The sequence below is a fragment of the Scyliorhinus torazame genome, chromosome 13, assembly GCF_047496885.1.
Source record: "Scyliorhinus torazame isolate Kashiwa2021f chromosome 13, sScyTor2.1, whole genome shotgun sequence".
NCBI classification, from domain to species: domain Eukaryota; kingdom Metazoa; phylum Chordata; class Chondrichthyes; order Carcharhiniformes; family Scyliorhinidae; genus Scyliorhinus; species Scyliorhinus torazame.
Genome location: NC_092719.1, coordinates 208,675,146 through 208,688,161, shown reverse-complemented (window position 1 = coordinate 208,688,161; position 13,016 = coordinate 208,675,146). Strand labels below are relative to the sequence as shown.

General features: G+C 52.4%; 1 protein-coding gene across 3 annotated transcripts in view; it reads left to right on the top strand.

Moving 5' to 3' along the window:
* LOC140388573 (uncharacterized protein C3orf18-like) overlaps positions 1-13,016 on the top strand; it is a 136,288-nt gene that overhangs the window by 3,755 nt on the left and 119,517 nt on the right. The window lies entirely within an intron of this gene.

Below are 13,016 nucleotides of genomic sequence, written 5' to 3'. Positions count from 1 at the left end.
AAGGCGTCCAAGTCTTGGAGCACAATGTGCGGTCGATGGCTAAGGCTCAGGACAGTGGAGTTCAATCACAGGCAGCCATGAACCAGGCCGACATGGACTTTGCTTCAGTGCTCCAGAGCTTGACCCCATCACAAAGGGTCATCCCTGAGGGTGCAAGATCATTGGTCGGGCGTTGACTGGCTTGGGCCAGTCTCAGAGGGCTATGACGCACTCTCTTCGCTCCATGGTTGAGAGCCTCGAGACCCTGGTTGAGATGAGAGTGGACCTCCAGGACTGGCAGTGCCCGGTGACAGTGGAGCCTCTGGAGCTCCCTCAGGCCTCACCTCCGTGCCATGGAGTAGCCGGGGGCCATCTAGGACCCTGAGGGAGGAGGAAGTCATGGGGCCCATGCTGCCCACGGGGGAGGTGCTGGAACACCTCTGTGCTTCTGATACCTGACACTGGCACATCTGATGGGCAGCGGGCAGAACAGTGTGGCTCATCATCATCTGTGACAATAATTGTACACAGTCAATATTAAACACCTTTCACCAACATTTCGACCTGCCTCAATCCTCTGTCTGAAGGGTGTGAGAGATGGGCTGGGAAGAGAGCCAGAAGTGTGAGGCCATCTTGTAGAACAGCTTATCCAGCGAGTGACCCATCGCCACCACTCCCCATTTTCATCTCCGCCTGCCTCTGCCCCCATCCCCAAACATCCCAAAGAATAGATGGGCCCGTGTGATGGAATGGACAGCACACATGCAGGGATCACCTGGGCGGACAGTGGAATGTGATCCTGAAGGCAGGGGTCAGACTTTGTCAATGATGAGGAGCACCAGAGGTCATCTCACAGCGAGTGGTCATGATCCTCCGCCCCAGGGCCAACATCCTGTAGTGATGCTGGTAGGACCCTCGGAGGGGAGAGGAGGTGGTGGGATGGAGTGACGGGAGGAGGGACAGTGGAGGATGTGAGCAACAATGGGGAGGGCGTTGGGGGGGGGGGGGGGGAGAGTATGGAGAGGTGGGACAGGGTGGCAGAGCTGCCGGTACCAGGCCTCTTAGTTGGCAAATCTGGAGATGATGAGGTTGTCCCATGTGCGGCAGCCCTGGAGCACACGTGGGGCGGCTCGCCATGCCAGTCCGTGCTCCATGCCCGGTTCTTGCTGGCCACCCTACTCACCCTTGTCAGATATGGCCTGACGTTCTTCTTCCTCCTCCAGCATGTCCCCTCTGCTGTGCGATGTTGTGCAGGACGCAGCAGGCCAGCACGATGATTGAGACCATCCTGGGACTATATTGGGGCGCCCGCGAGAGCGAGCCAGGCATCGGAAGCGCATCTTCAGGGGGCTGATGCACCGCTCAATTCGCTCCTGGTTGCTGCGTGGGCGTAGTTATCATGGTTCACTGCATCGATCTGGGGCCTCGGGACTGGTGTCATGCGCTAAGACCTCAGTGAGCAACACTTATCGCCCAAGAGCTAATCCCTCACAAGGGAGCGCCTCAAAGGTGCAGGGAACTGCTGAGTGTGCCAGGATGTATGCGTTGTGCACGCTGCCTGGGTATCAGGCACCGATGTGTAGCTGATGGTCACACTCCAACTGCACATTCAGGGAGTGGAAACCCTTCCGATTGATGAAGGTCACCTCCTGATGAGTCGGAGCTCATAGGGGGACATGTGTTCCATCAATTACCCCCCTGGACCTGGGGCATGTGAGCGATGGCAACAAATCCTGCTGCCCGGGTAACCTGATGGGCTTGATCCAGATTAAAGATTACATTGTCCGCTGCCCGGGTGCATTGGCCATCCGTCATAGTGCGGATGCGCCTGTGTGCAGATGTCTGAGAGATCCCAGACAGGTCCACGCTCGGCCCCTGGAAAGACCCAGTGACATAAAAGTTCAGGGTGACCTTCACCTTGACAGCCACCGAGAGCAGGTATCTGCCGCCAAACCCCCGCGGGGCCAAATGTGCCATCATTTGGCACAGGTGGCGCTTGGTCACCTTGGCTGCCCGAAGTCTTTGGCGGCACAGGCGGTGCATCAGCTCCTCGAAGGACAGGCGTTGACCGTGTACACGTGCCCTGATGCAGCACCTCCTTCACACCTCCTCCTTGGCTTGTTGGACAGCCGGCACTCGAGCCTCACTGGCTGACCCCTGCTCCTCTGGGGCAGGCTCCTCTGGGGCAGGCTCCTCTGGGGCAGCTCTTCTGGGGCAGGCTCTTCTGGGGCAGGCTCCTCTGGGACAGGCTCCTCCCCAAGCAGGCCCTGTGCCTCCAGCCTCGTGTGTCCGCAACAGCAGCTGCAGCCAGACAGAAAGCAAGGAATCCTGGCTCTACTCGGAAATTCATTCTCTGCAGGAGGGAAAAGAGAAGACACGTTTGGGCGGCATGGTGGCACGGTGGCTAGCACTGCTGCCTCACAGCTCCATTGTCCCAGGTTCAATTCCGGCCTCGGGTGACTGACTGTCTGGGGAGAGTCTGCACTTCCTCCCCGGGTCTGCATGGGTTTCCTCCGGGTGCTCCGGCTTCCTCCCACAGACCAAAGATATGCAGATTAGGTGGATTGGTAAAGCTAAATTGCCCTTAGTGTCCAGAAGGTTATGTTGGGTTACGAGGATAGGGTGGAGGTGTGGGTTTCAGTAGGGTGCTCTTTCCAAGAGCCGGTGCAGACTCGATGGGCCGAATGGCCTCCTTCTGCACTGTAAATTCTATGTTAGAGGAAGGGTGGTCCCTTGTCCATCCAGATCCAACTGGCGACATGGTGACCCTCAGTTGCTCATCAGCTCCACCCTCCACATGTCCCCCCAAACCCACCCCCACCCCTCTCACACTGCACCCCTGTCCCCATTAGTGAGAGGCACCAGGCCTGTGATGTGAGGAGCCTCTATCCTCACCACCCGGCCCTGTCAACAGAGGTACCGCTGGCTGGCGCAACCCCTGCCCTGTCTCCTCAACGGGGTCTACTGTATGTGTCCTCATTGAGTGGGCCGTGTGTCACCCCACCAGCAGGGTGGCACCTGGGTGCGATGGAGAGGGTCACAATGTCACATCCATCATCTCCATGCTTAGAGGCTTGTGTGTGGGCAGTTCCTACAGATGGGGGTGAGGCAGGGAAGAATGCGTCTGCTGGGAGCCTAGCTGCAGTGTGATGTGGATCCTGGGTGTGACACACAGGTTGTGACAACCTGACTGGGGGCAGGATGGGTGGAAGCAGGGGCATGGTGGTCAGGCACGGCTTGGAAACAGCTGTTGGTCTTGGGGGGGGGTTTGCTGTTAGTGTAACTGTTGAGGCCTCTGCCGTCAGAGTGACAGTGTGGCAGGGGAGGATGCCAAAAGCGTGAACATTTACAGGGTCGAGTGAGCATTCAGCAGTGTGAGCCAGAACGAGCAGCCAGGGGCCTGTAACTTGTGCCAAATGGGTGCATTTAAAACAACACGGTAGCACAGTGGTTAGCACTGTTGCTTCACAGCGCCAGGGGCCCGGTCACTGTCTGTGCGGAGTCTGCACGTTCTCCCCGTGTGTGCGTGGGTTTCCTCCGGGTGCTCCGGTTTCCTCCCACAGTCCAAAGACGTGCTGTTAGGTGAATTGGACATTCTGAATTCTCCCTCTGTGTACCCGAACAGGCGCCGGAATGTGGCGACGAGGGGCTTTTCACAGTAACTTCATTGCACTGTTAATGTAAGCCTACTTGTGACAATAAGGATAATAATTATTATTAAATACTGCAGCAATGGTAGCCTGAGCCAGGCCACCCCAATCCCGAGGGGGACACCCCGAATCCACGGAGCTGTCACCAAGCCGCTCCCTGCTACTCCTCCCAACCCTGGCAGCCACCTCCCAGCAAGCGGTACAATTTTAAACATTTTTTCCAACTTTGCTGACCTCCTCTCTCCCCCTCAGGAGACATGGTGCTCAGTCCCCGTTTGAAATACCTGTAGTAAATCGCGCCCTCGTGACTTCCGCCTGAGAGGGGCGGAGGCCCAGGGCATAGAGGGTCAAAGGCGCAAAATACATTTAAATCAACGCAAATGCCCATTTTGCACGCTGCCGCAAACCTCGTTATTGCCACCAGGGAGGGACGTCACGCGAATAGGCGCCGGGCATGGACCTCGATTCTGACCGGGCGCCCGATCTCCCGCCCGATTGCGGTTCACGTTTGCGGTGAAGCGAGGCTGAAAACCAGCCTTGTATGCAAAGGCGTTTCAAGTGCAGACCAAAATGCTTCTTAAATGTTGTGAGTTCTGTTGTGTTATGCTGCTTGGTGTAGCATAAGCTGCTTCCTTGATGTTTGTTTTGACAAAGGAAGCTCCAGAGTATGAAATGAGTTCAACGTGTTTATTGAACTATTTACACAGTTCTTAAATGAGTTCGACTCTCTGCTAATCTAACTGTAGTAACTCAGTCTATCTTTACCAGCCTGCTCTAAGCCACGTGCTGGGTGTGATGCTGCTGATCAACCCTGATGTACTCGCTAGATGTCTGTCTGTGGAAAGAGGTACAGCATGTGTGCCTCGTCCTTTTATATGGGTTGTGAAGTGTCCCCTTGTGGTAATGCCACCTCTGGGTGTCCTGATTACCCATTGGTTGTGTCCTGTTGTAATGACCCATTGGCTGTATGTCTGCATGTCATGACATCTCTGGTGCTCCCTCTAGTGGTGACTTAGTTGTAGTGTATTTACATTAACCCCTTGTGTATATACAGTGATGCATATCACCACAAGTTCCTGCCTTTACCTCCCTTTCAGGCAGCAAGTTCCAGATTCCCACTACCCTCTGGGTGAAAAGGCTTTTTCAGAAAACCCTTCTAAATCTCTCCCTTACCTTAAATCAGGGCCTCTGGTTGTTTTCTCTGCTGAGTGGAAATGTTTCTTCCTATCAACCCTATCTTTGCCCCTCATGATTTTGTAAAAGGTAAACGTAAAGTGCCCATTATCCCAGATGACCAAATGTTGCTTTCCCCTTTGAGGGGGGAGAGCTGACTGGTGGTGATTTAACCTGAGGGTCACCACACCTCAGGCGAGGGGCAAGGTTGAGAAGGCGGGGCCTTCATGAATAACCTCAGCCGGTCCGGGGTTTGAACCCGCGCTTTTGGCCTCACTCTGCAATACAAACTAGCTGTCTAGCCTACTGAGCTAAACCAGACCCCCCCCCCCCATTACTTTGTGCACCTCAATGAGCTCCCCCTTCAGCCTTCTCTGCTCTAAGGAGAATAACCTCAGCCTAACCAGCCTCTCTTCGCAGCTGAAATGCTCCAGTCCAGGTAACATCCTGGTGAATTCCCTCTGCACCCTCTCCAGTGCAATCATATCCTTCCGAGAGAGCGGTGATCAGAACTGCACACAGTACTATAGCTGTGGCCGAACGAGCGTTTTATACAGCTCCATCATAACCTCCCTGCTCTTATATTCTATGTCTTGGCTGATAAAGGCAAGTATCCCATGTGCCTTCTTAACCACCTTACCGACTTGTCCTGCTGCCATCAGGGATCTTTGGACATGCATCCCAAGATCACTCTGGTTCTCTGTACACCCTTGCATCCTCCCGTTCATTGTGTATTCCTTTGCTTTGTTAGTCTTCCCAAAATGCATCACCTCACACTTTTGAGGGTTAAATTCCTTTTGCCACTGTTCTGCCCATATAACATGCCCGTCTATATCGCCCTGTAATCTATGGCTTTCCACACCACACCACCAATTTTCATGTCATCTGGGAACTAACTGATCAAGCCTTCCACATTCAGGTCTAGATCTTTCATATACACTATGTGGTAGTCGGTTTTAGGGGTATTATGGTACCTAGGTTGATGCTGTAAGATCATTGGTGTGGGAGGTACCTGAGACAGTAAGATCATTGGTGAAGCCTGCCTGCTAGTTCCGCCCAGTAAGGCGGAGTATAAGAGTCTGTGTCTCCCTAGCAGCTGCATTCTGTACCTGCGCTGCAGGGGGAAACATCTAGTCCAATAAAGCCTTCAATTGTCATCCAATCTCGCTTCTGGAGTCATTGATTGAGCATCAATTTATTGGACTTGATTTTGAAGAATGGAGCTCCGCATCAAGCCGGAGTGTCTGTACCTCAGCCCCCACGCGGCAAACTCAGCGGCAACCTTCAAACACTGGCTGGCGTACTTCAACAGGTACCTCAGGACGGCCACGACTACACCCACGGAGGACCAGAAAATGCAAGTTCTCCACTCGAGGGTGAGCCCAGAGATCTACATCCTCATCAAGGATGTGGATAATTTCGAGGCTGCGATGGCCCTGTTGAAAGGACACTACATTCGCCCAGTAAACCAGGTTTACACCCGACATCTTCTAGCTACCAGACGACAAATTCCGGGGGAATCGCTAGACGAATTCTACCGCGCACTTCTGGTACTAGGCAGGAACTGTGACTGTCCTCAAGTTTCAGCCAGCGACCACACAGAACCTTTAATCCGGGACGCATTAATTGCAGGTATGCTGTCCTCCCAAATCCGTCAGCGGCTGCTGGAGAAAGAGACACTAGGCCTCAAGGAGGCATGGGCACTCACGAGCTCCCTAGATGTGGCCTCCCGCAACGCCCTCGCTTACGTCCCCGACCGCGCGGCAGCCCCTTGGGCAGCGTGGAACCACCCGCGGCCGACCCCGATGCATCCCCATCCCCCCACAAGCTTGTACGGTGCGGCTGCCAGGCAACCCCGGGGGGCCCTGCTGTTATTTCTGCGGGCAAGCTAAGCACCCCCGGCAGCGCTGCCCGGCCCGCTCCTCCATTTGCAAAGGCTGTGGCAAAAAGGGCCATTTCGTGGCGATATACCAGGCGAGGCGGTCGCTGCTGCCTCCGGGGCGAACTGGGGCTGCCGCCACAACTCTCTCCGCAGGCCACGTGCGGCCCGTTGGCGCCGCCATCTTCAATTTCCCGAGCCACATGCAGGCCCTGGGTGCCGCCATCTTGTTCCTCAGGGACCACGTGCGACAGGTGGGCGCCGCCATCTTGCCCACCCCCAGCCATGTGCGAGCTGTGGGCGCCGCCATCTTGGCTGGAGTCTCAGGACCCCGATTTGGATGACCACACACCGCCCGAGGAAAATCTTCAGCTTCTACCACGACTCGCCTCGGTGACCCTGGACCAGTCTCGGCCCCGAACTCTCTCGACCGCGATGACGACCGTGCTCATCAACGGACACAAAACATCCAGCCTGATCAACTCCGGGAGCATAGAGAGCTTCATACACCCCGACACGGTAAGGCACTGTTCTCAAAGAACAAAGAACAAAGAAATGTACAGCACAGGAACAGGCCCTTCGGCCCTCCAAGCCCGTGCCGACCATACTGCCCGACTAAACTACAATCTTCTACACTTCCTGGGTCCGTATCCTTCTATTCCCATCCTATTCATATATTTGTCAAGATGCCCCTTAAATGTCCCTATCGTCCCTGCTTCCACTACCTCCTCCGGTAGCGAGTTCCAGGCACCCACTACCCTCTGCGTAAAAAACTTGCCTCGTACATCTACTCTAAACCTTGCCCCTCTCACCTTAAACCTATGCCCCCTAGTAATTGACCCCTCTACCCTGGGGAAAAGCCTCTGACTATCCACTCTGTCTATGCCCCTCATAATTTTGTATACCTCTATCAGGTCGCCCCTCAACCTCCTTCGTTCCAGTGAGAACAAACCGAGTTTATTCAATCGCTCCTCATAGCTTATGCCCTCCATACCAGGCAACATTCTGGTAAATCTCTTCTGCGCCCTCTCTAAAGCCTCCACATCCTTCTGGTAGTGTGGCGACCAGAATTGAACACTATACTCCAAGTGTGGCCTAACTAAGGTTCTATACAGCTGCAACATGACTTGCCAATTCTTATACTCAATGCCCCGGCCAATGAAGGCAAGCATGCCGTATGCCTTCTTGACTACCTTCTCCACCTGTGTTGCCCCTTTCAATGACCTGTGGACCTGTACTCCTAGATCTCTTTGACTTTCAATACTCTTGAGGGTTCTACCATTCACTGTATATTCCCTACCTGCATTAGCCCTTCCAAAATGCATTACCTCACATTTGTCCGGATTAAACTCCATCTGCCATCTCTCCGCCCAAGTCTCCAGACAATCTAAATCCTGCTGTATCCTCAGACAGTCCTCATCGCTATCCGCAATTCCACCAACCTTTGTGTCGTCTGCAAACTTACTAATCAGACCAGTTACATTTTCCTCCAAATCATTTATATATACTACAAACAGCAAAGGTCCCAACACTGATCCCTGTGGAACACCACTGGTCACAGCCCTCCAATTAGAAAAGAATCCCTCCATTGCTACCCTCTGCCTTCTATGGCCTAGCCAGTTCTGTATCCACCTTGCCAGTTCACCCCTGATCCCGTGTGACTTCACCTTTTGTACTAGTCTACCATGAGGGACCTTGTCAAAGGCCTTACTGAAGTCCATATAGACAACATCTACTGCCCTACCTGCATCAATCATCTTAGTGACCTCCTCGAAAAACTCTATCAAGTTAGTGAGACACGACCTCCCCTTCACAAAACCGTGCTGCCTCTCACTAATATGTCCATTTGCTTCCAAATGGGAGTAGATCCTGTCTCGAAGAATTCTCTCCAGTAATTTCCCTACCACTGAAGTAAGGCTCACCGGCCTGTAGTTCCCGGGATTATCCTTGCTACCCTTCTTAAACAGAGGAACAACATTGGCTATTCTCCAGTCCTCCGGGACATCCCCTGAAGACAGCGAGGATCCAAAGATTTCTGTCAAGGCCTCAGCAATTTCCTCTCCAGCCTCCTTCAGTATTCTGGGGTAGATCCCATCAGGCCCTGGGGACTTATCTACCTTAATATTTTTTAAGACACCCAACACCTCGTCTTTTTGGATCACAATGTGACCCAGGCTATCTACACCCCCTTCTCCAGACTCAACATCTACCAATTCCTTCTCTTTGGTGAATACTGATGCAAAGTATTCATTTAGTACCTCACCCATTTCCTCTGGCTCCGCACATAGACTCCCTTGCCTATCCTTCAGTGGGCCAACCCTTTCCCTGGCTACCCTCTTGCTTTTTATGTACGTGTAAAAAGCCTTGGGATTTTCCTTAACCCTATTTGCCAATGACTTTTCATGACCCCTTCTAGCCCTCCTGACTCCTTGCTTAAGTTCCTTCCTACTTTCCTTATATGCCACACAGGCTTCGTCTGTTCCCAGCCTTTTAGCCCTGACAAATGCCTCCTTTTTCTTTTTGACGAGGCCTACAATATCACTCGTCATCCAAGGTTCCCGAAAATTGCCGTATTTATCTTTCTTCCTCACAGGAACATGCCTGTCCTGTATTCCTTTCAACTGACACTTGAAAGCCTCCCACATGTCAGATGTTGATTTGCCCTCAAACATCCGCCCCCAATCTATGTTCTTCAGTTCTCGCCTAATATTGTTATAATTAGCCTTCCCCCAATTTAGCACATTCATCCTCGGACCACTCTTATCCTTGTCCACCAGTACTTTAAAACTTACTGAATTGTGGTCACTGTTACCAAAATGCTCCCCTACTGAAACATCTACCACCTGGCCGGGCTCATTCCCCAATACCAGGTCCAGTACCGCCCCTTCCCTAGTTGGACTGTTTACATATTGTTTTAAGAAGCCCTCCTGGATGCTCCTTACAAACTCCGCCCCGTCTAAGCCCCTGGCACTAAGTGAGTCCCAGTCAATATTGGGGAAGTTGAAGTCTCCCATCACCACAACCCTGTTGTTTTTACTCTTTTCCAAAATCTGTCTACCTATCTGCTCCTCTATCTCCCGCTGGCTGTTGGGAGGCCTGTAGTATACCCCCAACATTGTGACTGCACCCTTCTTATTCCTGATCTCTACCCATATAGCCTCACTGCCCTCTGAGGTGTCCTCTCGCAGTATAGCTGTGATATTCTCCCGAACAAGTAGCGCAACTCCGCCTCCCCTTTTACATCCCCCTCTATCCCGCCTGAAACATCTAAATCCTGGAACGTTTAGCTGCCAATCCTGCCCTTCCCTCAACCAGGTCTCTGTAATGGCAACAACATCATAGTTCCAAATAGTAATCCACGCTCTAAGTTCATCTGCCTTACCCGTAATGCTCCTTGCATTAAAACATATGCACTTCAGGCCACCAGACCCGCTGTGTTCAGCAACTTCTCCCCGTCTGCTCTGCCTCAGAGCCACACTGTCCCTATTCCCTAGTTCTCCCTCAATGCTCTCACCTTCTGACCTATTGCTCCCGTGCCCACCCCCCTGCCATACTAGTTTAAACCCTCCCGTGTGACACTAGCAAACCTCGCGGCCAGGATATTTATGCCTCTCCGGTTTAGATGCAACCCGTCCATCTTATACAGGTCACACCTGCCCCGGAAGAGCTCCCAGTGGTCCAGATAACGGAAACCCTCCCTCCTCCACCAGCTGTTTAGCCACGTGTTTGTCTGCTCTATCTTCCTATTTCTAGCCTCACTGGCACGTGGCACAGGGAGTAATCCGAGATTACAACCCTCGAGGTCCTGTCTTTTAACTTTCTGCCTAGCTCCCTGAACTCCTGCTGCAGGACCTCATGCCCCTTCCTGCCTATGTCGTTAGTACCAATATGTACAACGACCTCTGCCTGTTTGCCCTCCCCCTTCAGGATTCCCTCTACCCGTTCGGAGACATCCTGGACCCTGGCACCAGGGAGGCAACATACCATCCTGGAGTCTCTTTCACGTCCACAGAAGCGCCTATCTGTGCCCCTGACTATAGAGTCCCCTATTACTATTACTCTTCTGCGCTTTGACCCTCCCTTCTGAACATCAGAGCCAGCCATGGTGCCACTGCTCTGGCTGCTGCTGTTTTCCCCTGATAGGCTATCCCCCCCGACAGTATCCAAAGGGGTATATCTGTTCGAGAGGGGGACAACCACAGGGGATTCCTGCACTGACTGCCTGCCCTTTCTGGTGGTCACCCATTTCTCTGCCTGCACCTTGGGTGTGACCACATTTACATAACTGCGATCTATGACGCTTTCCGCCACCTGCATGCTCCTAAGTGCATCCAATTGCTGCTCCAACCGAACCATGCGGTCTGTGAGGAGCTGCAGTTGGGTACACTTTCTGCAGATGAAGCCATCCGGGACGCTGGAAGCCTCCCGGACCTGCCACATCTCACAGTCAGAGCACAGCACCCCTCTAACTGACATTGCGTCAATTAATTAAAATTAAAATTTGTCTTTTTTTTTTAAATACTTTTTTTTTAAAATTGCAAAGTTACTGTCAACTATCTGTTTCCTAGCACTAGATTTCTAATAGAAATGCGATAGCTAACTATAATACTCTCCGATCTCTGGCTTAGATATCCTCTAAATTATAATTAAGTTATTATGTTTAATTAGTTCCCAAATACTCAAATTTTTTTTTTTAAATTTAGGTTAGAATCCCAACCAGCCACTCAGGTCACAGCTTTTCTGTGATGTCACTTCAGTTTCCCCCCGACACACAATTTGAAAAAAGGTATAAAAGTAAAAATCACTTACTTACCTTCTTACCTTCTGAGTGTCTGAGATGTTCTCAGGTTCTCTCGCTGACAGAGACTGCTCCTCCACCTCCGATCCTTGACCTGCACAATGCTAATAATATAATAATATAATATGGCACTTACCTTTCACCAATGGGTCTTATTATTAGGTTAGAGGAGGAGGGCGGGTGGGAGACACTACACGTGTAGTGTCTCGGGTTTCCTCTCCACCAGAATTTATTGGTTGGGGGGGGGGGACTTGCCAGAGGTCGAACTTCCGGTTCCCGCCTTATATAAAAACAAATAAAACAGAAAAGAAGAACAGACACGGGATCAGGCAAGGCTTATTAAATTCACTACTCACCTCCCAGGAGGCCCCTGCGCACCGCTGCCGCCGAAATCCAAAGGGCTGCTCCTGTAAAGGTAAGGTTTTTAAATACACTACTCACCTCCCAGAAGGCCCCTGCGCACCGCTGCCGCCGAAATCCAAAGGGCTGCTCCTGTAAAGGTAAGGTTTTTAAATACACTACTCACCTCCAAGAAGGCCCCTGCGCACCGCTGCCGCCGAAATCCAAAGGGCTGCTCCTGTAAAGGTAAGGTTTTTAAATACACTACTCACCTCCAAGAAGGCCCCTGCGCACCGCTGCCGCCGAAATCCAAAGGGCTGCTCCTGTAAAGGTAAGGTTTTTAAATACACAACTCACCTCCAAGAAGGCCCCTGCGCACCGCTGCCGCCGAAATCCAAAGGGCTGCTCCTGTAAAGGTAAGAGCTTTTAAATACACTACTCACCTCCCAGAAGGCCCCTGCGCACCGCTGCCGCCGAAATCCAAAGGGCTGCTCCTGTAAAGGTAAGGTTTTTAAATACACTACTCACCTCCCAGAAGGCCCCTGCGCACCGCTGCCGCCGAAATCCAAAGGGCTGCTCCTGTAAAGGTAAGAGCTTTTAAATACACTACTCACCTCCCAGAAGGCCCCTGCGCACCGCTGCCGCTGAAATCCAAAGGGCTGCTCCTGTAAAGGTAAGGTTTTTAAATACACTACTCACCTCCAAGAAGGCCCCTGCGCACCGCTGCCGCCGAAATCCAAAGGGCTGCTCCTGTAAAGGTAAGGTTTTTAAATACACTACTCACCTCCCAGAAGGCCCCTGCGCACCGCTGCCGCCGAAATCCAAAGGGCTGCTCCTGTAAAGGTAAGGTTTTTAAATACACTACTCACCTCCAAGAAGGCCCCTGCACACCGCTGCCGCCGAAATCCAAAGGGCTGCTCCTGTAAAGGTAAGGTTTTTAAATACACTACTCACCTCCAAGAAGGCCCCTGCGCACCGCTGCCGCCGAAATCCAAAGGGCTGCTCCTGTAAAGGTAAGAGCTTTTAAATACACTACTCACCTCCCAGAAGGCCCCTGCGCACCGCTGCCGCCGAAATCCAAAGGGCTGCTCCTGTAAAGGTAAGGTTTTTAAATACACTACTCACCTCCAAGAAGGCCCCAGGGTGTATGTTCTCGTCCCATACACCCAGTTAATCAAAGAATCTCCCTGGCCTCTGG